Below are 27,590 nucleotides of genomic sequence, written 5' to 3'. Positions count from 1 at the left end.
GAACAGAAGCAATCAAACATCAGCTGGGTAGTCACAAGTTCATTAAAGTGGAAAGTGCTACCCTTCTACTTTGAGGAGGAATCGTCTTCATAGAGCAGGCAAGGTCACACTAATGAATGTCTTCAATTAGTTTTGCGTTGGTAAAGCCCCAGCATAAATTGCTGTGTTCTTTCAGAAAATGTAGAAAAGGATTCAACATGTCAATCTCAGTAAAGTATCGGTGTAATGGTTGCCAATCTCATTAGCACCAAGTCAATCAAATGTAAGAATAGTTATTTGAAGCACTATCCTTAGAACACAATGGATATTGTGATAGGCATTTTGTTCTAAGGTTTGCAATTAAACCCACATCTCAGGTCGTATATACAGTTCCCTTCACCAGCACATCATGAAATCCTTTCACAGACTGCCGTTTACTTCCATTTCCTAACAGCCCCACCAGACCAATGTGTGTGCCATGTACCTCACCAAAGAGAGTGGAGTGACTTGCTCTCTTAGGCATCATCTGAAAACTGTTGTATGTTGGTTAACAAATGTAGCTGACATTTTGCCAAAACCCATAGATTTTACGTGGGTCTCCACCAATTATCTCGTGAGTGGGGGAGGCTCGGATGAAATGATTACCTACTGATGGATTTCTTTCTATCCCTCTTCCTGTAGTGCTACAATTTTTTGGAGCATTACTACTATTCCCCGTAATGTTTTCTATATGGTGTGAGGATGAATCAGGTTTAGAAGAACTAGATGCTATTAGAATAATTTGATTTAAGAGAAAAGCTCGTTCTTGACAAGTGGATTCTAATTCAGGTGTTAAAAAGCACCCAAAAAATATTTGGGGTTTTAACAGTCCTGCGTGGCTCTGGCTGGTGGACCGGTGGCACTCCGCTGAACTCCCTCAGAAAAAACGTAAACATAAAAAAAATGTAAGGTTGTGGTCTGTGGCCTCCTGTGGGGTGTTGGGGGTGTTGTTGCCATACCTTTTTTTGTATATTGAGGGCCAGTCTCTTGGTAACACAAAGGACATGACAGAAGATATTAGAGGTGCAGGAAGCAGTCTCACCTACTGCTGAGCAATATATATATATATATATATATATATATATATATATATATATATATATATATATATATATATATATATAATAACCCTGAAGCTCTGCACTTCCATCCACACTGGCGAACAGAGACACAAACCCAGCAATGCGAGGCCAGATGTTATTTATTTGTAAGAACCTCAATATATATATACACACACACATATATATACACATGCACATACAGACACACACATAACATATATATATATATATATATATATTCACTCCAAACAGCAATCGTGTAAACACGCTCTCAGCAGCCGTCACAGAAACGCCAGGCAGGAAATAATCCAAGGGTGTTTATTCAGATGCTACATGTTTCGGCTTCTCACAAGCCTTGATCACGCAAATGAGTGTCGATGTGCAAAACATTTAAATCAAGTGAAATTTGATAAACATGAACAGAGGACTATGAACATAGTGTGGCAGACATCTTGACGGAGTCAAGTGAGTGAAATAAAATAAAAATAAAGATAGGGCTAGTGGAAATTGATAAACATACAATAACGTCTTGTAGCTAAGTTGGAATACATGGAATGAGCAAGGATGATCAACAAAATGCTACTAAGGCCATCACTAAAATAAAAAGTATGGCAAAGTCCGTTCAAATAACACAATACACTGTTGTTATAGGAACAAATCAATTCCAAATGCAGAGCTCTGCAAATAAATGAAAATAAATAAATTAGATAGTCCTGCAGTCGGCGGATCTGCCGTGCAGCCAAAAGGAATACCCGGAAAGTTCCGGACACAACGCAAGTGCGAATGCTGTCGCTATGTTAAAGAGACAGTATAGTCAAAATGGGGGTGAGGGGGGATATACGTCCCGTCACACAGGAGCAACCTGCGTGTCAAAAAAATGGGGATGGTACACAATCCATTGCTAGTGACAAAGTCCATGGCACAGCCCAAACTGGGCTCCACAACTGCCCAAGGTCTGCCAAATAGTCCAAATCATGTTCACATGGTGTTCAGTGATGCCCAAGTGGGCGTGCTCATAAACAGAACAGGAACAAGGTGACAAATGATCCAACAAAGTAAGAACAGATCCTGTAAAACTGAAAAGAAAGGAACAGAATTAAAATCAACATGATAATATCATGTGCACATACAAGTAAACTAGCTCTACAGTAAGGAGAAGGAATCACAGACTAGGGAACCTGGAAATGACCTAGCTAGGTGTAATCATCTTTGAGGTGAACCGCAAGTTCTTCATCTTGATTCAACCCCCCCGGGGCCTTGCTGTTAAAGGAAATGATATATTTCGACTCTATTTGTCTCAACTTTAATAGTCGATTACCACCCCTCGGATTTCTGGTTATCTGTTCAAGGATGACAAATTTCATCAATGCAGGATTCGAGAAGTGGTGCTCACTGAAATGTCTGGCTACCGGGTATTTTGGATCTTTGTGTATGATAGCCCGGTAATGTTCAAGAATCCGTTTCTTGGCATATGCAGTGGTACTGCCAATATACCATAGGTTGCAAGGACATACAATGACATACTTGTGAGAAGCCGAAACATGTAGCATCTGAATAAACACCCTTGGATTATTTCCTGCCTGGCGTTTCTGTGACGGCTGCTGAGAGCGTGTTTACACGATTGCTGTTTGGAGTGAATTGGATTTCCGGGTTGCTCGTCCGGAGCACACGCCACCTCCCTTGGGGCCCCCCGCATACCTTGGAGCTTGTTTGGGATATATATATATATATATATATATATATATATATATATATATATAGATATATATATATATATAGATATATTACCTACTGGCGGTCGCCAGTAGGTAGTTATAGTTAGGATTGTTTTCCATAGGAAATCCGCAACATTCTATTGGGAATAACTTTGATGGACGAATCTTCGCGAATTTCTCAAAGAAGATGGCCCGCTCCTTCCCTGAAAGTTTGGGGGGGATTTGTCAAGCGGGGGCCGAGATAAAAGGGGGGTTCCTAAACGTGTTTTCCCCATGTTAATTTCCATAGGGCGGTTGGACTCACTTTTAGCCCGAACGGCTGAATGGATTTCCACCAAACTTGGCCAAATTGTAGGGACTGGTAGCCCGATGTGCCTTTGCTATGTCTCAAACTATGTGCCCCAGTGAATTTTGAGTAATTAAGGTTCAAAAAAATATATATATCTATACGCGCGCCCCGGTACGCGCACCGGGGCGCGTACCAGCGCGTTACGCGCGTTTGCGAGCGGAAAGCTGATTGGCTCTCGGGTGTCTGTCAACATTCCAAACAGTCCGGAGCGGCCGCCATCTTGTGTCTCGGTAGGATCGAGACAGAAGAGGTGGCAAAAACAAAGGGGGAAATGACCAAAAGGGGGCAGGGTAGACCCCCCTTGACCCTCTAGGTTTGATGTGGGGGCCATAAAAGGGCCCCGCGGGGCAAAAAATAAATAAATCGATTTTCGCGGGGGGAGCATCCGGTACGCGCACCGGGGAGCGTACCGGGGAGCGTACCATGGGGAAAACCCAGTGAAATAGTAAAATAATAATTTAAAGTGCTTAGAGGTAGGGTATCTCTGAATAGAGTTGTTGTGTTGTTTGGGTGTTTTAAGTACCAACATGTAGGTACCAATGCAGAGTCTTAAATTTAATGTACACCGTTTCCTCTGTAGATATCTTGCATGTTGTTACAGAAGTTATTGTGGTATATGGAATCCATATCATAGTCTGTCAGAAAAGCAGAAATAGATACTTTAAGCACTCCCTGAGAAGGCCTAGGGGATCATGTGTAGTCTATCCTGCTCCCTTATGATGATGAAAATGAGTAAACTTACTATGTAAGACAAAAAAGTTGCACAGAATATTATAAGTCTCACTTTATATTATAATCATTTTGGTAGTACTTCATGAATTACATATAAAAATGAATAATGTCTCAAACAATTTTTGATTAATAAATATAAATGTATACTTCTGATTCTTTTTCGAAATTTAATCCAACTTCTATCATTATATTGTCTGGAATTTCCTCATAATTATCATTGCATGATTCAATTTGTTCCAAACAGTCAATTAATTGTTGGTCTATAGAGTCATCCATGAAATCCAAGACATCTTTTTTTTCATCTGGATTGTTTTCAATCTTTACTTCGAAAGAAATAACATTGGATTGTTGTTTTTCTTCCATTTTCTTTCTGTAAATTGCATAAAAAATAACTTTATCACCCCTCTTTACTTACAGTCACTGCTCTTTTCTAACCCTCCATCACCGTTGTTCCTTTACTCCGGTTCCGTCACTACCCCTCATTCCCCATCCTTTACTGTCCTTCCCTTTACTTTCAACACCCACTCACATTCTCCCGGTACCTCTGCTTTAGTTTTCTTCCTATCTCTTTACTTCTTTCGCTCCCTTATTCATTTTCCTTTTCTCACTTACACCCTATTACACCTTCTCTCTGTCTTACTATGTAATACACAGTCCCTCTGTGTTGCTCCCTCTAGCTCTCTTTCTCTTAACATCACTCTCTCTGTCCCCTTTCCTCATGCCCCCTCCTTCATTATTTTTTTTCTTTCTTTTTTGGTGCGCGCCCCGGTGCGCGTACCCTAAGGAAAAAAGAATGACAGAGTTTTTAAAAAATGTAGCATTTTTTTATAAATTGGAGGTAGTTCTAAAAAGAACTGTTTTTTTATTCTTTTTGGTTTTTTATATTTTTTTATTGTTTTTTTGAACATTTTTTACTTTTTTGGGGTTTTCTGAACAGTTTTATATTTTTTTTGTATTTTTTATGGGGAGAAACAATAAACAGGGAATTGGAAACGGCTCAACTGGAGCAAATAAAAATCAGGAAAAAATTAGGGTTTTTTGGGGCAATTGTGGTTGTCACCAGCAAGGACGATGAGCTTTACGCTCTGCTCACCATAGCTGATGGTCTTACCACAAAAAATACGTGTGACCCTGAATTCACCAAACTGTGGTTGTATGATTGGCATCATCTCTCTTGTCTCTGGTCCGGATGGAGTGGGTTGCTTTCTTTTGGAGGTGCTGGGTGAAGATTGGGGAGGGTTACTGGCCAGTTCTCTCATCTCTGCAGCAGAATAGTTGTTGGGATGCTTGCGCTGCATATGCCGAATCATGGTGTAATTGCCAAATGAATATTTGTTATTAGGGTTCTCCCTTGAAAGTTCCGAGCCACAGATTCGGCAAGTCACCTTTGGCGCATTCACTTTCTTCTTGCCCTCTGGGATGGAAAAAAACTCCCATACAATGTGCTCCTTTGGCCTATATGGGGTATTGTCTTCTGGAAGGAATGTCCTTCTTCCCTCCTCCTCCTCCTCCTCCTCTTCTTCTTCTTGACCACCAATGTGATGTTGTGGTGGTCCTCTTGGTGGTGGTGGTGCAGATGCTCCAGCTGCTGCTGCTACTGTAGCCATTTTAAAGTACAAAAGATTAGTGACAGATCTCCAAACAGGTCTTCCTCAGTCAAAGGACAAAGTCAGAATAAGGAAAAAAGGTGGGGGCTTTCATCATTTGGAAAAAAAAAAACTGTCCTGGACCAATGAAAAGTGTTATTTTCAGGTCACATGACCCGGACTTTCATCATTTGGAAACCAAAAGTGTTCTGAACCAATGAAAAGTGTTATTTTCAGGTCACATGACCCGACGCGCTTACGCTACGCGCCCCGGGGCGCTTACGTTGCGCGATCGTATGCGCTCGGGCGCTTCCGGGTGCGCTTACGCCGTGCATCATAAGACGCATCACGCGACTACGCGATACGTCACGATGATGTTTTCATTCGCGGCAATAGCGCTAACGGGACGCTCACCGGTACGCGCACCGGGGCTCGCCGCCACTGCACTTACCGGCGCGCTCACTGGTACGCGCACCGGGAGCGTACCAAGGCAAAAAAATAAAAAAATAAAAAGGGAAAAATATATATTTAAACAAATAGTATTACATAAATATGCAATATAAAATTCATTATAAAAAATATTATATTTCATACCTATAGAGATTTGCTATTAAAAAACTTTTGAAATTCACTGAAAAAAAACATAGGGTTGAGGCCCTATATATAGTTAGGAATTAGCATTTACAAAACCTATGAAATTCACTGAAAAAACCATAGGTTTCACACCAGTTATAGTTAGGAATTAGCATTTAAAAAACCTATGAAATTCACTGAAAAAACCATAGGTTTCACACCAGTTAGAGTTAGGAATTAGCATTTAAAAAACCTATTAAATTCACTGAAAAAACCATAGGTTTCACACCAGTTATAGTTAGCTGGAAATTTTACTGGCATAAAACCATTGAAATTCCCACGTTATAGTTAGTTGGACTCACTATAACTTGCGCGTGCAATGCACTGCTGATGACGTCACATATTACATCACTCATGACATGGTCAGTGACATCACTCATGACATCACTGATGACACCATCCTTGTGACCTCCTTTCACTGTAATGTAACCCTTGAAACACATATTCAAAAATAGAAACTAAAATTTTCAAAAAAATGGAGATACCCATATCAGTTACAACAACCAATTCAGTAATTCCACCATCTATATACACATCCACTCATTCACAAACAGTTCTATATAGTCACTCATACATATACTCACTCATCATATGTAGTGATACACCTATACATCCTGTTACACACCGACAGTCATCCAAAAGTTACTCACACACATACTCACACATGCAAATAAACTATTGAACATCCATTTATTTGCATATAGAGCTATACACACACTACCACCTTACGTCTAAGGAAATTTACACATATTTATTCTCTTAAACAATCACTTATAGAAACACATACTTATTTAAACAGGAAGTCTTACAATCTCTTACTCTCACATATACTCACTTATATACATCAATATTCACATATACTAGATTAAAACATATGTAGTTACTGATAAAGACACTAGTGAGACAGTCATTCACTCACTAACATACACATATACACACTCATCCACCCATACAGTCCTGCACATATGCTGTCTTCAAAACACATACAAACAGAGAGTCAGTCATTCATGCATCTATGTGCTAAGTAATACCCCCACCAAACCATATAGACACTCATACTGGTATTAAAACAAACATCTAATAACCCATATACCTACACATGTAGCTACTCACCAACCCATGCAGCCACTTATACACAAAGTGAAACACTAATCCATATATTTAAATATTTAAACATTACTCAATAATATATGTATTCACTAAGATACACTTAATAAGCAAGTTAACCAATCAATTTAAAAAAAAAAAACATCCATGTAAACACTTATTTAAACATTCATTCTTCCATCAACTTTTACATATACACATATAAAACATATTTATTTTACAGAAAGACACACATTCACTGGATGGTGTCATCAGTGATGTCATGAGTGATGTCACTGACTATGTCATGAGTGATGTAATATGTGACGTCATCAGCAGTGCATTGCACGCGCAAGTTGTAGTGAGTCCAACTAACTATAACGTGGGAATTTCAATGGTTTTATGCCAGTAAAATTTCCAGCTAACTATAACTGGTGTGAAACCTATGTTTTTTTCAGTGAATTTAATAGGTTTTTTAAATGCTAATTCCTAACTATAACTGGTGTGAAACCTATGGTTTTTTCAGTGAATATATATATACATATCTACTGGCGGTCGCCAGTAGAAAATTATAGTTAGGACCTATTACCCCTAGGAAATTCGCAACATTCTATTTGGAATAACTTTGGCGCCGATTGACGAATCTGCGCAAAAATGTCAAAACTTTTGGCCAGCTCCCGTCCGCTCCTATCCTGAAAGTTTCACGATGATTCATCAAAGGGCGGTCCCAAAACGCGTTTTCCCCATGCAATTTCCCATAGGACCTTTGGCCGCAGCTACAGCCCGAACTGCTGAACGGAGTTACACCAAATTTGACAAAGAGGTAGTCCTTGGTTCAGACTCGTGTCTTTTGCTTATTTGGTGTAAATCCGTTCAGTAGTTCCTGAGAAAATAACAGTTAAAGTCATTTATATATCTATGGACTCGGAGGGTCCGTGCACCCTAAGCGCACCCTGCTGTGCACAAGCTGCTTTTTATTTGGCTGTCAACACTCCAAATCAGGAAGTATTGGCAGCCATCTTGTGCCTCGGTAGAACCGAGGCACAAGAAAGCCAAAAGAAAAGTTGCAAAACGCAAAAAGGGGGCAGGGTAGAAACACCCTGACCCCCTAGGCATGCTCAGGGGGTCCCACAAGGCCCCCCAGGGCCAGAAAAAGCATTTAAAAAGAAATAAAATTGGTGAGATTCGCGCACCCAATTACTAAAAATAAAAAGCTCGGGGGCCCCTGGGACCACCACCACCCGGGGCTACTTCAAATTAGTTGTGGGGGGCTCTGAGGCCCCCCAGCACCAGGGACTGCTACACCCCAGGGCTTCTTACAAATGTGGAAGTGGGCTGTGCGGCCCCCCTCCCGGAGCCTTGTACAGGCCCTGGGGACCGCCACCCCCCAGGGCTGGCTCCTGCAGTGTCCCGAGGTGCCCACCCCGTGACACTGCAGTTTGTAATGACAGGGCGGGAGCCTCACGGCTCCCACCGTCATTGCAAACTGCTTTGCTATTTGGAAGAGAGAGCAGGAAACCTGCTCTCTCTTCCAAATAGCAAAGCGGATTGCTTTTCCACATGGGGAGCAGCATGTTAGCTCCCCATGTGGAAAAGCAATGCCGGCTCCGGCTGGGACGGGGGGGGATTGGGGACCCCCACACGGTCCCCAACAGAGTGGGCCAGCCCTGTTGGATGGGGTCCCCGAAGTCAAAAGTGGCCACAGGAGGGGGGCAAGGTAGCCCCCCTCCTAATAAAAAAAAAAGTAAAACACCCATGCCCCGGGGCAGACTATGGCCTCAGGAGGCTGCGTTGCAGAGAGTCGTTCAGAGGCCACGCCCACTGCTGATGATGTCACATATAACATCATTCATGATATGGTCAGTGACATCCTTGATGATATCACTGATGACATCTTAAATAACATCACTGATGACATCATCCACGTGACAATTTGATACACCACATCATACAGATGGCGGTTGTTAAACCTCTTCTTAAGAAGTCCACATTGGATCCAGGGGTTTTGAAAAACTTCCGCCCCATTTCACTTCCTCCTGTCCCTGCAAAGATGCTGGAATCTCACCTTAATTGGCACCTTAGTTTTTTCCTTGGGGACTCTGCCCTCCTGGATGTCTCCCAGCATGGCTTTAGGAGATCTCATAGCACTGAAACCGCTCTTACTATAGTTGTCAACAACATCCGCTCCCAGGTCGATAAGGGCCATACTACTCTCTTGGTCCTGCTAGACCTGACGGCGGCTTTTGATACCCTGTCTCCATCTATTTTGGTCGCCCGTCTCAGGGATATAGGGGTCAGAGGTACTGCACTGAGCCTTCTGGCTTCCTTTGTTAATGAAAGGGAACCAAGAGTGAAGTTGGGCCAGTTTCTATTTGCACCTAAGCCTGTGCATTGTGGTGTCCCCCAGGGCTCTTCATTGAGCCCTACATTGTTTAACATCTATGTGGCCCCACTTGCCAGGGTAGTTAGATCTTTTGGGCTGGAGGTACTGTCTTATGCTGACGACACCCAAATAATGGTCTCTCTCACGCAGCCCGTAAGGACTCTGCCCTGAATTTCAGGAACTGCATGGAGGCTGCGTCTTAGTGGATGGTACAGAACTTCCTGAAACTAAACGGGGAGAAAACGGAGGTCCTGATCTTTGGGGGCAGTCAGGATATCTGGTCAAATGATTGTTGGCCGCCCTCACTAGGGGATTGCCCTCCTCCCCGCGAGTTTGCTAAGAACCTAGGGGTGCTAATGGACACTGCACTTTCCTTTGACCATCAGGTCAGTAGGACTGTCTCCACCTGCTGTGGCATCATCAGGGTTCTCAGAAAGATTGCCCACTATCTCTCCCCTGATGCCCGGAAACAGGCCGCTGTGGCATTAGTCTCCTCAAAACTGGACTATTGCAATGCCCTCTATGTGGGCATAAATAAGAGCCTTATCCATTGTCTCCAAATGGTCCAGAATACGGCGGTGAAGATGGTTCTAAACCTCCCTAGACTTGCCTTGGCCTCGTCAGCCCGTAGAAACCTACACTGGCTTTCCATTCAGTCCAGGATCTCTTTTAAGATTTTTTGTCTTGCCCATGGGGCTCTTCACGGTACAGGTCCAGAGGGGATCAAGTCACTTGTTCCCCCCTACTCCCCTAGCCGATCCCTTCATTCTTCTAACAAAAATCTGCTTGAGGTTTCTAGGTTTGTAAGAGCGAAATGGGGAGGCAGAGCATTTTCCTCGGTTGTACCCAGGTTATGGAACTCTCTCCCCCCGAACTCTTAGGGCAACCTTCGCTTGCTCTGTTCCGCAAAGCATTGAAAACCTGGCTCTTCTCTGAAGTGTATCTGTAAAAGCCTACATCGGTGGATTACATATTAGATGACCTGCTTCGGCGCCTTGATGCCTTTGGGCTAAGTTGCGTGATAAAAGATTCCTTTCATTCATTCATTCATTTATTCATTCATTCATTCATACAGTAACATAACCTTTCCACACTAATTAAAAAACTTGGAGTACCATGTGTGAAACCATTGACACACCAATACAAGTTTCTAAAAACCCACTCAGTGATTCCTACATCTACACACACATCTAAACACTTACCTATAGATTCACTCATACATGCTAACAAAGATCAATAGAATACTATTAAATATACATATACACCTATATCAACATTACACACAGCACACATCCTATTCACTTATGCAGTCATCCTACTCACTAATGCAAACAATTAATCATACTTACATTTACAAAGCTACACACTTCTGCAAACATGACTTTATTTATTCATAGATAGTAACTCATACTTAGTGTGTTATAAAATGACTATTACAAGTACACAGTTTTTGATACAGTCACTGAGTTTTTTGTATACTTATTTATATACATCAACTGTCACATACACTGCCTTTTCTATTTCTACTTTGTTGGACATGTATCATTGGGAAATATATTTACTCATCACCACAACCATAAAGAGATTCATTCACTCAAACAAGTGTTTCCACATACAGTATTAACCTCATATACCTACTAAATCAACTATTTACAGATCTTTGGACAGTAACACACCTCCCACCCAACCACACACACATTCACTATCCCATACAAATACTCACTTAACTAATTAATAACTAATAGAGACATTCACATAGCTAGTAACCAACGTATGTAGTAGTTTACACAAGAGCTAAAGTGATACAGATATTCACACAGTTTAATCACTATACCATATATTTAGTGAGACACTTTAAATTAGTCACATAGACAGTCAATCACAGTGCTACTAAATCCTCCATCCAGACACTTATAGATACACTCAGTCTTTAATGCAGATTGCTATATATCTATAATACTCATTTAAATATCGAACCAAACCACTTTCACTGGCTGATGTCATCAGTGATGTCATCCGTGATGTCACTGACCATGTCATGAATGATGTAATATGTGACATCATTAGCAGTGGATTGCGGGCGCGCTCGTTATAGTTAGTACAACTAACTATAACGGAGAAATTTCAATGGTTTTGTACGAGTGAAATATCCAGCTAACTATAACACCCCTAAAACCAATGTTTTTTTCAGTGAATATATATATATATATATATATATATATATATATATATATATATATATATATATATATATATGTATATATATATATATATATATATATATATATATGTATATATCCCAAACGCTGCTTGAAAGAATCGGATGCCGCGTGTAATCCTCCAGCATACCACGAAAAGCAGACACGAACCCAAAGTAAGTGCAAGAAGTAGCGTTTATTTCTCGCTAGTCAGCCATAACGCGTTTCACCACAAAAGTGGCTTGATATATATATGTATATATCTGCAGAAAACCTCCTTTCCAAAAAAGTGAGCAGAGACCCAAGGGGAAACGGTTGGAGGTCCTTTATTGTAGCAGTGGCGAATGCATTTCGGCAAATTTCAAGCCTTCCTCAGCACCCAAAGCCTCCCAGTGGTAATGAAACACTCTGCTGGTAAGTCCCGCCCTTTAACCATCGATGAAGCTGGCCCGCTCCACCTCCTGTGAGGTAGCAGCACACCTGTGTAGAATCCCAAGTCTGAGGAAAACTACCAGTCCCAGAATCCAACGTGACGGATCCTCGAAGGTGATGCAAGGGGGATGAAATTGTTACCTTGTGGTTGTGCTGGGGTGCGGGGAGCAGGGTGTGTCCAATGGTGAATCAAGTAGTGATTTCCGGCTTTGAAGTCCACAACGGAGAGCCTCCTACGCTCCCCTTATACTGCCTCACTCCGGAGAATAGGAGTCCTTACGGCAGGGGCTGCAGTGGCAGTGCATGCTGCCCAGCGTGAGATTAGTAACCCCACAGCTGCCAGCTCTCCTCCCGGACTCCAAGTATATTCACTGAAAAAAACATAGGTTTCAGGCCTGATATAGTTAGGAATTAGCATTTAAAAAACCTTAGAAATTCACTGAAAAAACTGTAGATTTTAGTGGTGTTATAGTTAGCTGGACATTTCACTCATACAAAACCATTGAAATTCCTCCAACTATATCTCGCGCGCCCGCAATCCACTGCTGATGATGTCACATATTACATCATTCATGACATGGTTAGTGACATCACTGATGACATCTCAAATGACATCACTGATGACATCAACCAGTGAATGTGGTTTGCTTTGATATTTAAATATGTATTATACATATAGCAATTTGCATTGAAGAATGAGTGGATATATAAATATAAATATCTGGATGGAGGATTTAGTAGCGGGTGCCGCTCGCAGTTGCGAGGAGACTGTTGTTTGTTCGAGTTGTCCCTCATCTGGCTTCGTAGGCTGCGGGGTCCTGAAAGGCGGAGATACCATCACCGGCGCAGCAGCGGGACTGCGAGTCCCAGGATTCGAAGCGGCTGCTGACACGCCGCACCTGGTGACTCTTCCCGGCTGGCCGCGCCCCCGCCCTGGGTGGATAAAACCGTGACTCGCGGCCCCCGCTCCGCGGGCGCCGCTCGTAGTTGCGAGGAGACTGTTGTTTGTTCGAGTTGTCCCTCATCTGGCTAGGGAGGCTGCGGGGACCTGAAAGGCGGAGATACCATCACCGGCGCAGCAGCGGGACTGCGAGTCCCAGTATTCGAAGCGGCTGCTGACACGCCGCACTTGGTGACTCTTCCCGGCTGGCCACGCCCCCAAAGGCCATCGGCTATAGAACTACGCCCCTGGACGCGCATCACGGGACGCGCGCGGGCAGCCGCTGGGCTAAGCCCGGGCAAAGGGCGGGCCATTTGAGGCCGTTAGAGAACGGTAGAGACCGGACCGGGCCACCCCCTAATGCCCCGCTTCCCTGGTATCGTTCCTTGTCCAGGTGGCCGACTAACGATAAGACGTTCCATCATGGCCAGTAGGGAAACCAGAAGCAAGGCTGCTTCCACTCTCACCGGAACATTGGACAAATTCCTTTTCAAAACTAATCTCGTACCAAATAAGGGTACTTCTGTATCAGAGGAAGGTGTAGATAGTTCCTGCTCATCTTCGCCAGGGTTATTAACAAATATTAGTACACCGTTCCCGCTTGATGTGACCTACCTCTCCCTAATGGACAGTATTGACCAAACGATTGAGTCAGTTCTGCAACAACTCAGGACTCCCTCATCTGTGCCAAGGGACAGAGGTACATCACGCATTATTAGTGATGTAGAGGTCTCCATTGTCACGGAGGCTGCGCTGCCCGGGGATCAGAGTATGGATGCTAATCTGTCAATGTGTACGGGTGATAGCGAGGATCCTGTAACTAAAAGGAAAAGAGCCAGTAAGCCCAAAGGTGCTAAAAGGACCAAAACTGACAATGTGATACCCATTGTGGAGGAAAATTTGGGACCACCTGAGTTTATAAGCCTGGGAAAGAACGGGGCTATTTCAAGTGTTTTACCTATTGCATCTACACCTGTGTTCACACAGCCATTTATATTTGGAGGGGGTGCTCCTAACACCTCAGATTCCCTTATCGCCACACTCACCGCTGTCTTCGAAGGTCTATTGAGTCCTCTCATTCTTAAATTGGATTCAATAGACTCGAGACTGACAGCGATTGAGAGATTCAGTATGGGCATTCGAACACAGCCTGGGAATGGTGCAAATCCCCCCAGAAAGTCAAAACAACCACCTCCGGCTAGACAGCATACCCAGGAGAGACTAACAAATGTGCTAGTTCACAGCTCTAATTCACACGACAGCCCCAAATCCAGGCGTATGGCAGTTAACCTGCCTCCCGAGGCGGTGGGCTATACTGCAATACTGACGGGGGTCCCTGAGCTGGCTAATGGCGTAAAGGAGTCTTATGATTCCCTACGCAACAAGGTAATCAGCTGGCTTAATATCCAAAGGCCACTTCCATCTGATCTAAAGGGAGAAGTTCTACTGGTTAGAAGGGTGCCGTGGATTGGGTATACTGCCAAGAAAACTGTGGGGGATTGCATAATTGTCAGCTTTAAGAGCCCCCAGGTTGTTACCTATATTTGCAACTGGCTTGGCAATTTAGGCAACACATCAATTGAATTGGTCCTTCTCTCGTACTTTTATCCTAAACCCTTGAGGAGTGATGACGGGTGGACACGGGTGGGTTTTGCTGTAGATGCAACAAGATATAGGCCCAGGCACAACGCCCATCCTACATTTAATTTCGCCCATCCAAACAGATTCAACCTCCTTGATGAGGTAGATTGACTCCGAAGGGATGTACCCATGCAATTTTGCCCAGTCAGCGCAGTTGAACCTCCAGGACAGGGGTTGGGTGCTGTAGTGACCAACTCCTCAAACAGAGAACTGGAAGATTGTGGTTTGAAATCGCCTGGCCAAAGGAACCCTTCAGCGACCCGATCCGTAAATCACACTGGCATTCCTCAAATCCCCCAAGTCGCCTGTGTTACTAATACATCAACAACTGCCCAACTTACCCAGGAAATAGAAGTACGGCGGCCTGCACTCTCAAATGCGGGTAATATACCCGGAACATCTGATGGGTCGCCATCCAATACCATCTCTGAGACCCTGAAGGTCCTCTCCCGGAATGTGGCAGGTATTGCAAATAAATTACATACACCAGACTGGGAGCTTTTATTAGACTCTACTGATATCTGCCTTTTCCAGGAGACGTGGGCTAGGGACCCACTGACTAGTCCGGGTTTTGCAGTATTTGAAATTCAGGCTAGGTGGAGTGGAAAGGGGAGACCCTCGGGGGGCCTAGCGATCTGGGTGGCTAGTCACCTCGGATGTATTGCAGAAAGCATTCCCACGTTTTCGCTCAACATCCAGTGTGTACTTCTAAGGTGGCCCAATGCTACAAAACTGGCTATTGTAAATGTCTATTCTCGCCCTGTTAGTGTAGCTAAGGAATCCCCCACCCTGGAAGATCTCTCGTCTTTCCTGGGGTCATTGCCAAGTGATTACAAAATTGTGTTGGGCAGAGATTTTAATTGCCACTTCGAACCTCTGGAAGGTTTAAAGGAGGGCACCCTTTCCTAGAAGATAACTTCTGGGGTGTCCCACCCTGCTTATCTCCCCATCCCAAATCTTGGTCCCCACTTGCAGTTCAAATAATGACCCTCACTTTGAATTATGCATTGAGGGCTTGTAACGGTCGTACCCGGTCAGACAGCCCCTCATTGTGTACCTTCAATAGGAAGGATCATGAATCAAGGTTGGATTACATCTTCGTCGACCGTGGTTTGTGGTCCAAGGTCCATGATTTCAGAGTATCCCCCAGAACCGATAGTGACCATAATGCTCTCCTACTGGATCTGAAACACCCTGCTCCTGGTCCTGAGTCTCAACCTACCAAATTTCATGACGACCCTGGTAATCTGGCTCTCAGTTCTAATAGGCGAAGGGTAAAATGGGCCAAAATCATAAGTTCAGAGGAAAATACAAGAAAAATCTTTGACATAGCTCTCCAGAAGTTTATAGAAATAGATGTTCTAATTGAAGAGCCTAGATCCCAAGATTTTAATAATAAACTGGCAACCATCCATGAAAATCTAGTGGGGTCTTTAGCGGAGGTCTTTTTCCCAGTGGTAGCCCCACGGCGCAAGCAGACCCGAGTACCATCTTGGTATAACTCTACCTGCAAAAAGGTTAAATCTGAGTTAATTGCCGCTATCAAAGCAGGAGCAGATAGGACCATAGTTGCCAAACTCAGGAGCCAGTATAAGGAAACCATTGTCTTGGCCAAAAAGGAGTGGGATTGGAACCTCTGGCATGACCTCTCCTTTGCACTAGAATCCAGGGATTCGAAAAAATTCTGGACCTTGGTGAATAATGGCACGGGAGGTGTCAAAGCGGCAGTGGATTCCAACATCGCACCATCCGCCTGGGAAGGCCACTTCGGCAGACTGTATCAAGATATTGAGCAGCCAGCTTATGAAGTGGCCTTTAGTGATACATCTATCCCCGGAGATGGCCTTGAATTTACCCTTGGCGAGGTGGTTAGTGCAATAGAGAGATTGGCAATGGGAAAGGCCCCAGGATTAGATCGATTGCCCGGTGACCTTTTTAGACAACATCCCGAGATTTGGGGTCCATACCTCCTTATCCTTTTTAATGCCATCTTGGGAGGGATGGAGATCCCCTGTACTTGGCTGGGAGCAGAGATAGTGCCTATTTACAAAAAGGGTTCCCCTCTTCTCCCAGCCAACTATAGGCCGATCAGCCTCATAGATGTCCCCCAAAAACTTTTCTCTCGCCTCCTCTTGGACCACCTCAATGATTGGATGGAGGCAAATGAAATCCTGAGTCCCCTCCAGGCTGGCTTCAGAAAAAACACGTCCACCATGGACCAGGTCTTCCGCCTCATCCTCCTGTATTGGAAGACGGTGAGGATTGAGGGGGGGGGGGGCTATACATGGTGTTCGTGGATCTGAGGTCAGCCTTTGATCTGGTTCCACGGAGAAAACTTTGGCAGGTCCTCAGGGAGCTGGGTGTACCATCCCATCTGTTGCAAGCCATAACTAGGCTCCATGATGGTAATTATGCGCAGGTTAGATGTGGCAGGGACGGAGCGCTGTCATCAAGGTTTCCTGTTCTCAGAGGGGTAGGGCAGGGTTGCGTCTTGGCGCCAACCCTGTTTTGCCTCTTTGTTAACAACGTTATATCTCACCTTGATGACGTCAAAGATAACGACGCCCCTTTTTTGGCTGGCAGGAGGGTGCCAGCTGTTATGTTTGCTGACGACACCCTCCTGCTATCCAAAACCCCTATGGGGATCCAAAGGATTCTAGATGGATTTGATCTTTTCTGTAGACAACATGGTCTAGAGATCAACACAGAGAAGACCAAGTTCATGATCTTCAATCCATCCACAAAAACTAGACCCAATCCCACTCTGGGTTCAGTCAGTCTAGAAAGGGTCACAACCTTTCAATACCTGGGGGTAACATTGCACGAGAACCTATCCTGGGAACCCCAAATTGTAAGATCTCGGCTTAAGCTGTCCCAACTCTCCGGTGCAATTTTGAAGGTTGTAAATTCCTCAACCTTCAAACCAATAAGTCCGGCACTGGAATTGTATAAATTACAGGCCAAAGCGGCCGCTTTGTATGGCAGTGAGCTATGGGGGCATAGAGCAGGTTCGGTTCTTGCCAGCGTCGAAAACCACTTCCTTAGACGTCTTCTGGCCCTCCCCCGGAGTACACCGTTGTTTCCCTTGAGACTGGACATGGGTTTACCATCTATCACTGCTGACCTGGAGTCTAGGCCAATAAGATTCTGGCATAGGCTTTGGTCTACCAGCGAGCTTGCCCATTATAGGAGGGATCTCGTTCATGTAATGGACCTGAACCAACGTGACAAAATTCCCTGGTTGACCTTCATAAAAAAAGAACTGTATCGGTTAAAACTACCCGAATTATGGGAGGCTCCTGAATCGGGATGCCAAAGGCTTTCCCGCAAACGTTTGGTTCAGATCCATAAAGAGAAAAGTTTGGAACTCCTCCGGACATCAGTTAAACACGGCACCCTAACCGAACATTTTCTACAATCCAAAAATTCATATGAATTCGAAGGTTTTATGGATATCATTTACCCTATTTTAGCCAGGAAGCTGTTTATACAGTGGAGGCTTGGCACTTTGCCAGTTAAAACCTTCACTTGTAACTGGCTTCACGTCGATGACAAAATTTGCCCAGGGTGTAACTCCCATGATGAAGATGAAACACATTTTCTCTTTTTCTGTCCTGCATATCAGAGACCAAGGAAACATTGGTTGGTCCCCCTATGTAGGAATGTGGGATTCAGGAGCCACATGTATGCGTACAGAGTATTAAGAACTAGTACCTTGCCCCACATATTTTTCGCAGTGGCAACATTTATTTTTGCTATGTGGCAGATCAGGAAAAAACTGTTAAATGCACAACTGTTGTAAATATTGAAAATTGTTTCCACACCACAGACTGTGCTTTCGGATCATGCCATGAATTGCGTTTCCTAACCATGAATTGGTTTCTATTATGTTTTGTGCATCCTGGCAATCTATTGCTATGCTGTGTTTTTATATTGTATTCTTTTTTATAAATGTCTAAATGTATTGGTAATGTATCTTTTATGGTCTAGATGACCGAAATAAAGAATTTTTGGATTGGATTTAGTAGCAGTGTGATTGACTGTTTACTTGACTAATTTAAAGTGTCTCTCTAAATATATTGGATAGTGACTAAACTGTGTGAACATCTATATCACTTTGTCAGTTGTTATAAAAACGACTTCTCCAGTTGGTTACTAGCTATTTGAAAGTCTATATTAGTTATTGATTAGTTAACTGAGTATTTGTATGGGAGAGTGAATGTGTGTGTGGTTCGGTGGGAGGTGTGTGACTGCCCAAAGATGTGTGAATAGTTGATTTAGTAGTTATATGACGTTAAGACTACATGTTATAACAGTTGTTTGGGTGAGTGAATATCTTTATGGGTGTGGTGATGAGCAAATATCTCGCTTAATGGTACATGTCCAACAAAGTAGAAAAATAAAAGGCAATGTATGTGTCAGTTGTTGTTTGTAAATAAGTATACGTAAGACTCAGTGACTCAGACTCAGTGATACGTAACTGTATAGATAATTGTATACTTGTAATAGTGATTTTATAACACACTAAGTATAATTTACTATCTATATGAATAGATAAAGTGGTGTTTGTATAAGTGAATAGTTAAGTAAATGTAAGTATGATCCATTGTTTGCATAAGTGAATAGGATGACTTTATAAGTGAATAGGATGTGTGCTGGTGTGTAATGTCGATATAAGTATATTTTATAGTGTTCTATTGATCATTGACTGCATGTATGAGTGAATCTGTAGGTAAGTGATTAGATGTGTGTATAGATCTAGGAATCACTGAGTGGATTTTTAGAAAATTGTATCGGTGTGTCAATGGATTTAAATATGGTACTCTGTATTTTACAGTGAGTGACGAAAGGTTATACTAGTGTATGATGAGGTGTATCGTCACGTGGATGATGTCATCAGTGATGTCATTTGAGATGTCATCAGTGATGTCACTGATCATGTCATGAATGATGTAATATGTGACATCCTCAGCAGTGGATTGCGGGCGCGCGAGATATAGTTAGTACAACTATCTAAATCGGAGGAATTTCAATGGTTTTGTATGAGTGAAATGTCCAGCTAACTATAACACCTCTAAAATCTACAGTTTTTTCAGTGAACTTCTAAGGTTTTTCAAATGCTAATTCCTGACTATATCAGGCCTGAAACCTATGTTTTTTTTCAGTGAATTTGCAAGGTTGTTTAAATGCTAATTCCTAACTATAACGTGGCTGAAACCTATGGTTTTTTTCAGTGAATTTCAATGGTTTTGTATATGATAATCTTTAAATGTATTAATTGTTATATTTTTTATACTGATTTACTACATTATTTTAAAATATTTATATTTAGATATTTTATTTTTTAAATTACACTACATATTTTTAATATATATTGAAAAAAAAAATTGTACACCTCTCTGCAATGCAGCCCCCTGGTGCGTTTGCAGAGGGGGAACTAATTTCCCTTGCATACTGGGGGTCCCTGGGGGCCATCTAGCCCACCAGGAACCTCCAGTATGCGCCAGGGGGCTGCATTGCAGAGAGGTGTAATGAGGCCACACCCTTTTTTACACCTCTCTGCAGCGCAGCCCCCGGGCACGTTTGCAGAGGGGGAACTAATTCCCCTTGCATACTAGGGGTCCTTGGGGGCCAACTAGCCCACCTGGAACCTCCAGTATGCGCCAGGGGGCTACATTGCAGAGAGGTGTAATGAGGCTATGCCCCTTTTTACACCTCTCTGCAACGCAGCCCCCTGGCGCGTTTGCAGAGGGGAAACTAATTCCCCTCGCATACTGGGGGTCCCTGTGGGCCAACTAGCCCACCTGGAACCTCCAGTATGCGCCAGGGGGCTGCATTGCAGAGAGGTGTAATGAGGTTATGCCCCTTTTTACACCTCTGCAACGCAGCTCCTTGGCACGTTTGCAGAGGGGGTAACTAACCCTGGCGCGTTTGCAGAGGGGGGAACAAATTCCCCTTGCATACTGGGGGTCCCTGGGGGCCAACTAGCCCACCAGAAACCTCCAGTATTCCCCAGGGGAATATGATAATCTTTAAATGTATTAATTGTTATATTTTTTATACTGATTTACTACATTATTTTAAATTATTTATATTTAGATATTTTATTTTTTAAATTACATTACATATTTTTAATATAAATTAAAAAAAAATGTTTTTACACCTCTCTGCAATGCAGCCCCCTGACCCGTTTTCAGAGGGGGAACTAATTCCCCTTGCATACTGGGGGTCCCTGGGGGCCAACTAGCCCACCAGGAACCTCCAGTGTGCACCAGGGGGCTGCATTGCAGAGAGGTGTATTGAGGCCACACCCTTTTTTACACCTCTCCGCAGCGCAGCCCCCGGGCACGTTTGCAGAGGGGGAACTAATTCCCCTTGCGCTCTAGGGGTCCTTGGGGGCCAACTAGCCCACCTGGAACCTCCAGTATGCGCCAGGGGGCTACATTGCAGAGAGGTGTAATGAGGCTATGCCCCTTTTTACCCTCTCTGCAACGCAGCCCCCTGGCGCATTTGCAGAGGGGGAACTAATTCTCCTTGCATACTGGGGGTCCCTGTGGGCCAACTAGCCCACCTGGAACCTTCAGTATTTGCGCCAGGGGGCTGCATTGCAGAGAGGTGTAATGAGGTTATGCCCCTTTTTACACCTCTCTGCTACGCAGCCCCCTGGTGCCTTTGCAGAGGGGGGAACTAATTCCCCTTGCATACTGGGGGTCCCTGGGGGCCAACTAGCTCACCAGAAACCTCCAGTATTCCCCAGGGGGCTGCATTGCAGCGAGTTGTAATGAGGCCACACCCTTTTTTACACCTCTCTGCAACGCAGCCCCCTGGCGCGTTTGCAGAGGGGGAACTAATTCCCCTTGCATACTGGGGTCCCTGGGGGCCAACTAGCCCACCTCGAACCTCCAGTGTGTGCCAGGGGGCTGCATTGCAGAGAGGTGTAATGAGGCTATGCCCCTTTTTACACCTCTCTGCAACGCAGCCCCCTGGCGCGTTTGCAGAAGGGAAACTAATTCCCTTGCATACTGGGGGTCCCTGGGGGCCAACTAGCCCACCTGGAACCTCCAGTATGCACCAGGGGGCTGCATTGCAGAGAGGTTTAATGACGCCACACCCTTTTTTACAGCTCTCTGCAACGCAGCCCCCGGGCGCGTTTGCAGAGGGAGAACTAATTCCCCTTGCATACTGGGGGTCCCTGGGGGCCAACTAGACCACCTGGAACCTCCAGTATGCGCCAGGGGGCTGCATTGCAGAGAGGTGTAATGAGGCTATGCCCCTTTTTACACCTCTCTGCAACGCAGTCCCCTGGCGCGTTTGCTGAGGGGTAACTTATTCCCCTTCCATACTGGGGGTCCCTGGGGGCCAACTAGCCCACCAGGAGCCTCTAGTATGTGCCAGGGGGCTGCATTGCTTTGCCCCGGGGGACGGCGGTCCCCGGGGCAGTGTGGGGGGGAGATTGGGCCCCCCCCACACTTCTTTATCACTATGCCCCCGCGATTTGGTCCCCCGGGGGGTAATTTGAAAAAAAACAGACCAGGTTTTTAAAAAACATTTTTTGTGCCTTGGGGGTCCTTGTGGGACCACCTGGGCAGACCTAGGGGGTCAGGGTGTTTCTACCCTGCCCCCTTTTTGTGTTCTACACGTTTGTTTTTCTGATTTCTTGTGCCTCGGTCTACCGAGCACAAGATGGCTGCCAACACTTCCTGGTTTGAAGTGTTGAAAGCCAATGAGCATGCAGCTCGTGCTGATTGGTTGCCACTGTCTGTCAACACTCCAAAACAGAAATTGTTGACAGCCATCTTGTGCCTCGGTAGACTGAGGCACAAGAAAGCAGAAAAACAAACGTATAGAAACGCAAAAAGGGGGCAGGGTAGAAGCACCCTGACCCCCTAGGCCTGCTCAGGGGGCCCCACAAGGACCCCCAAGGCCCCCCCAATTTTTTTTTGTGGGACCCCTTGAGCAGGCCTAGGGGGTCAGGGTGCTTCTATACAGGGTGACTAACCATGTCGACACCATAATGAACTGTAAACAACGGTGCTACATTGAATTAATGAAAAAACTACAGGCAAATGAAGAACTTGTGATAAAGCAATTAGACAAGGGGGGCAACATTGTCCTGTGGCCGAGACTCATGTATATGGAAGAGGCATATGTTCAATTAAATGATGTAACCTGCTATAAACGCAGCAATTTGCAAATTGTGAAATCTTCTTGGTTGGATTACTATGGGAAATTGGTGGCATGGAAAAGTAGTGGGCTTATTAGCAATGATGAACATCGATTCTTGCATAATGATTACCCTGCCATACCTTCCATACATTTCCTTCCCAAGGTACATAAGAATATCCATAAACCCCCGGGCCGCCCCATAATTTCAGCTATCGGCAGTTTAACAGAAAATACATCTAAGTATGTAGATTATTTTCTACAAGAATGGGTTGTCACATTACCATCCTACATCAGGGACACCTCGGATTTCTTAAGAAAAATCCAGGAAAGCAATTGGTCTGATGACTTGATTTTAATCACTATGGATGTTACATCCCTTTACACCTCTATTTGCCATCGGGATGGGGTTAAAGCGGTAGAGCATTACCTTAATTGCAGACCTGCATGTTTCATGTTACATAGCAAAATGTTGATTGATATGATCAAAATGTGTCTGGAACACAACTACTTCACTTTTGACAATACTGTCTTCCAGCAAATTAGGGGGGTTGCCATGGGGGCCTGCTTCTCCCCGAGTTATGCTTGCCTGCATATGGGCCTGTGGGAGGAGCAGGTCCTTAATCAACAACATGAGGAAACCCTGAAAACGCATGTCCCCCTGTGGCTCAGGTACATAGATGACCTCTTCCTTCTGTGGAGGGGGCCAGAGGATCTGGCCAGGGAGTTTGTCAACAGATTGAACATCAATCAACTAAATTTGAGTTCACAGCTCAAATGAGCAAGGTATCTGTAGTCTTCCTAGATGTGGAAGTCAATATTTGCGAGAACAGGATTTGCACTAGGCTTTTTCGCAAACCGACCGCTGGGAACTCATTATTACATGCATCTAGCCACCATCCCCAGCATTTGATCAATAGTATCCCCTACGGGGAGATGTTGAGGATCAACCGCATCTGTAGTAGTGTGGAGGAATGTAAATTGGCACAAAAAAACTGCAAGGATAGGTTTCTCTTGAGGGGTTACAGCACTTCTATCATAGAGAAGGCCATTCACAAGACTGAGTCTTTGACTCGTGACACTGTGTTGGCCCCCAAAATCCCCGTTGCATCCAATGGCGTTCACAACAAAGTGAGAGTCATCGTCACTTACAGTAAACAGCATGCGGCCATTAGGAAGATACTAAGGAGACACTGGGATTTGCTTTTAAAGGATCCAGTTATTGGTGGCGAATTAATTAAGAACAACCGCACACCGCAAATGACTTTTCGCAAAGCAAGATCCATGGGCAATTGTTTGGTTAAAAGTAATTCAGAAATCAGGCCACCCTCCAATTGGCTGTCAAAACAAAAAGGTTTCTTCAAATGCTTTACTTGTAAAGCATGTAAACATGCAAAAAACGTCAAGGACTATACCACCCCGTTTTTGCCCCAGCCAGTCAAAATCAAACGACGTATAACGTGTAAAACAGAATACGTTGTTTATTTTTTAGAGTGCCCTTGTGCACTCCGCTATATTGGCAGTACCAAATTACCCATGTATATGAGGATTTTACAACACCTCCGGGCGATTACAAACAAAGACCAATCATACCCAGTTGCCCGGCATTTTGAAACCAAACACAGCAGTGATAACACCCTTCTCTGTTATTATGCCATTGACTGCTTACTGCCGACACGCAAGGGTGGGGACAGAGAATGTGCTTTACGTCTGCTAGAGACCAAATACATTCTGGAACTCAATACCAAGTCCCCAATGGGTTTAAACGCCACGGAGGATCTATACACATGCATATAAATCAATGTCCTCCATATTGTGTTGTGACTATGATCCTGATGAAACCTGTGATACCTTGCTGTGTGTATATACATATATATATCTGTAGCACTTACCAATTTATTTGACCCATCAATGAATCTCCATGCATATGTCAAATTATGAAATGAATTGAGAACAAGCGCCTTTTTATAATGTATTAGTTTTTAACATCACATATCTCATATCAACGAACTTTTTCTTAATTACACTGGTATTGATTGGTTTTGGATCTTTATAGATTCAAATTGGGTTCACTATTTGGATTCTATTTTTTATCTTTATTTTTTTGCATCGCGCTATTTGTGCCATTGGCACTTAGGTAGTTGATGCAATCGACCACTCATTTTTGGGTGTAGGTCATCTATTTGAAGTGCTCGCCCACTTGGGCTTGATTCTTTACCAAAATTGTACGGACCATATATTGAGTAACTAGTTTGTGTGGCTAATATGAATCCTGTATTGTATAGTCAGAACCTTTTTAGATAAACAATGAGGTATTTAAAGAATTTTTTCCAACGCATATGTACATTATTATGTACTTGGTTTTATTATACTAATGGATTATTAACATTAGGATTTTATATCTATACAATTTTGGGTTGCCACATTTTCGTCAACATGTAGCATTCTAGGCGGCAATTGTACTCCATAGTCTGTTTTCCGGCTTTATACTTGTTTAGACACAGCTGCTTTGAATTTTGGTATGTTGCACTTTAAATTTGGCGCCTATCCATGAGTAACGCGTCATGTGATCAAGGTCCAGGTCGGACCGAAACGCGTCATGGCGGCATGGGATGCAGGGCAGAAACTTTAAATAAATAAGCACATAAGTAAATTTGGGTCCGCGTGTCTATCCTGATCCGTTGTGTGGCATTGGATTATTGGTGGATGGAGTACTGCAATATATATATATGTATAGGTATATATATAGGTGTATACATATATAGTATGTATAGGTATATATATATATATACTAGACTTTGCCCTTTTTGCAGGGTCATCCCTGAACTTTTTGCCTTCCTTCTAGTATTTTTTCTGACCTGGTGTTGGTAGTTTTAGGACTCTGAGCACTTTATCACTGCTGTCCAGTGTAAAGTGCATGTGCTCTCTATGGTAAACATGGTAGGATTTGTCGACACCTGTTTGCGTATTTAATTTACCTATCAGTCCCTTGTAAAGTGGTATCTCAGATACCCAGGGCCATTAAATTAAATGCTACTGGTGGGCTTGCAGCGCTGCTTACGCCATCCACCAAAGTAGCCTTTCGAACCTGTCTCAGGCCTCTGCCATTGCAGGGCATGCGCATGCAGTTTACTGCCACTGTGACATGGCACATAAAGTGGTTGCCACTTCTGTGACTTCCCTTTTACTACATATCAGTCACCCCCGAAGGTAGGCCCTAGCTAGCCCTATGGGCCAGGTACACTGTAGGTAAAAGGTAGGATATGTGCCTTAACTGTGTGGCATGCCTGGTAGTGACACTACTGTGAGGTTGCCCTCTCAGAGGTATGCATTGGGGATTCCCTGATGTATGTTTCTGTGGTAATTCCTGATATGTGGGGAGTAGCATGGTCAAGTTTGGTATGTTTGAAATAGTATTAACAAATGCTGCGTAATGGTGTTCGCAGATTTATCATCACTATTTTAAAAATGCCAGTTTTTGAAGTGGACTTTTTTGCATGCTATGTGTCTTTGAGCCTGCCTGATGTGTATTGCATGTCTGGCTCGGGAGTGACAAGGGCTTGGAAGATGCAGTGGCTCCATAGGTGCTAGGTAACTCAGTGCTAGGCTGAATAGGCCAATCTGCATTTAGAGTTGTAGGAGGAATAGCGTATGGACCTGAATAGGACTGTGCCTACCTTACACAATGCTGGCTCTGCCCCCCTGTGGGGTTCTGGGGCCAGAGGTGAATGCATGCAGCCCCCAGAACTGGTTTGGACCAGGCACAGAGCCCTCTGCCAGGGGGTATAACTAAGACATGTGCGAAATAAATATTGAGGCAGTGACCCCATGCTTGTGGTACCTGCTTGGAGCTGTGTTGCTGAAGGACTGCTGAGAGCCAGGAGGAACTGCCACAAAGGACCCCCCCCTCTGCTGGAGGGCCCTGTGAACTGGCCTGCCTGGGCCCAGCTCTGCCCTGTGTGACTTTGGGGTTTCAGCGCAGGGTACATACTTGAGTTTCCCCCTGCGTTGGGAGAACAAAGTGCTTTGGCCTCTGGGGAGAGCCCTCTGCATTGTGTACCTGTTCCTGAAGATGCATGGTCCAAGCTCGCACTTGATTTTGCTGGCCCATTTGATTTACTTCCCTCTGACAAACGTTATATTATTGTGTTCATTGATTATTATTCAAAATGAAAATTTTTAATTCTATCACACACTTAATACATCACTGGTGATTACGTTTTTGAGCAGACTTTTTAAGTCTGAAGGTTCTCCAAAAGAAATTGTCGCTGACAACGGCACACATTTGACCTCTTTATTAATGCAAGAAATTTTTAAATCACATGACATAAAATATTTCAAAGTTGCTTTCTACTATCATTCCTCCAACGGGCTCGTTGAAAGGATGAGTAGGTTCATAAAAGAAGGTATACTATCTGCTTTGGCTTGCAATCTTCCAGTAGATGATTTTCTCAAAAAGGAAATTTGGTCATATGTCATTACCCCTCCGTCAACAACTGGGATTTCTCCTTTCAGACTTCTTAAAAAAAGTGATCCTAATGTTATGTTGTGTCCCAATTGGATAAAAATGTTGAAGAAAGATGAGAAGTATTGTATGGAGTGTCAAGACAAACTTAACATGCACAAAAATGTTTTAATCCAACAAAATATTCA

General features: G+C 43.9%; 1 protein-coding gene across 2 annotated transcripts in view; it reads left to right on the top strand.

Annotated features, from left to right (window-relative positions):
* DOCK2 (dedicator of cytokinesis 2) overlaps positions 1 to 27,590 on the top strand; it is a 2,042,522-nt gene that overhangs the window by 1,856,390 nt on the left and 158,542 nt on the right. The gene's annotated exons all lie outside the window — the stretch shown is intronic.

Source organism: Lissotriton helveticus, chromosome 7, assembly GCF_964261635.1.
Source record: "Lissotriton helveticus chromosome 7, aLisHel1.1, whole genome shotgun sequence".
Taxonomy (NCBI): domain Eukaryota; kingdom Metazoa; phylum Chordata; class Amphibia; order Caudata; family Salamandridae; genus Lissotriton; species Lissotriton helveticus.
Note: the sequence above shows the minus strand (reverse complement) of the source record. Positions and strands in the feature narration are given on the sequence as shown.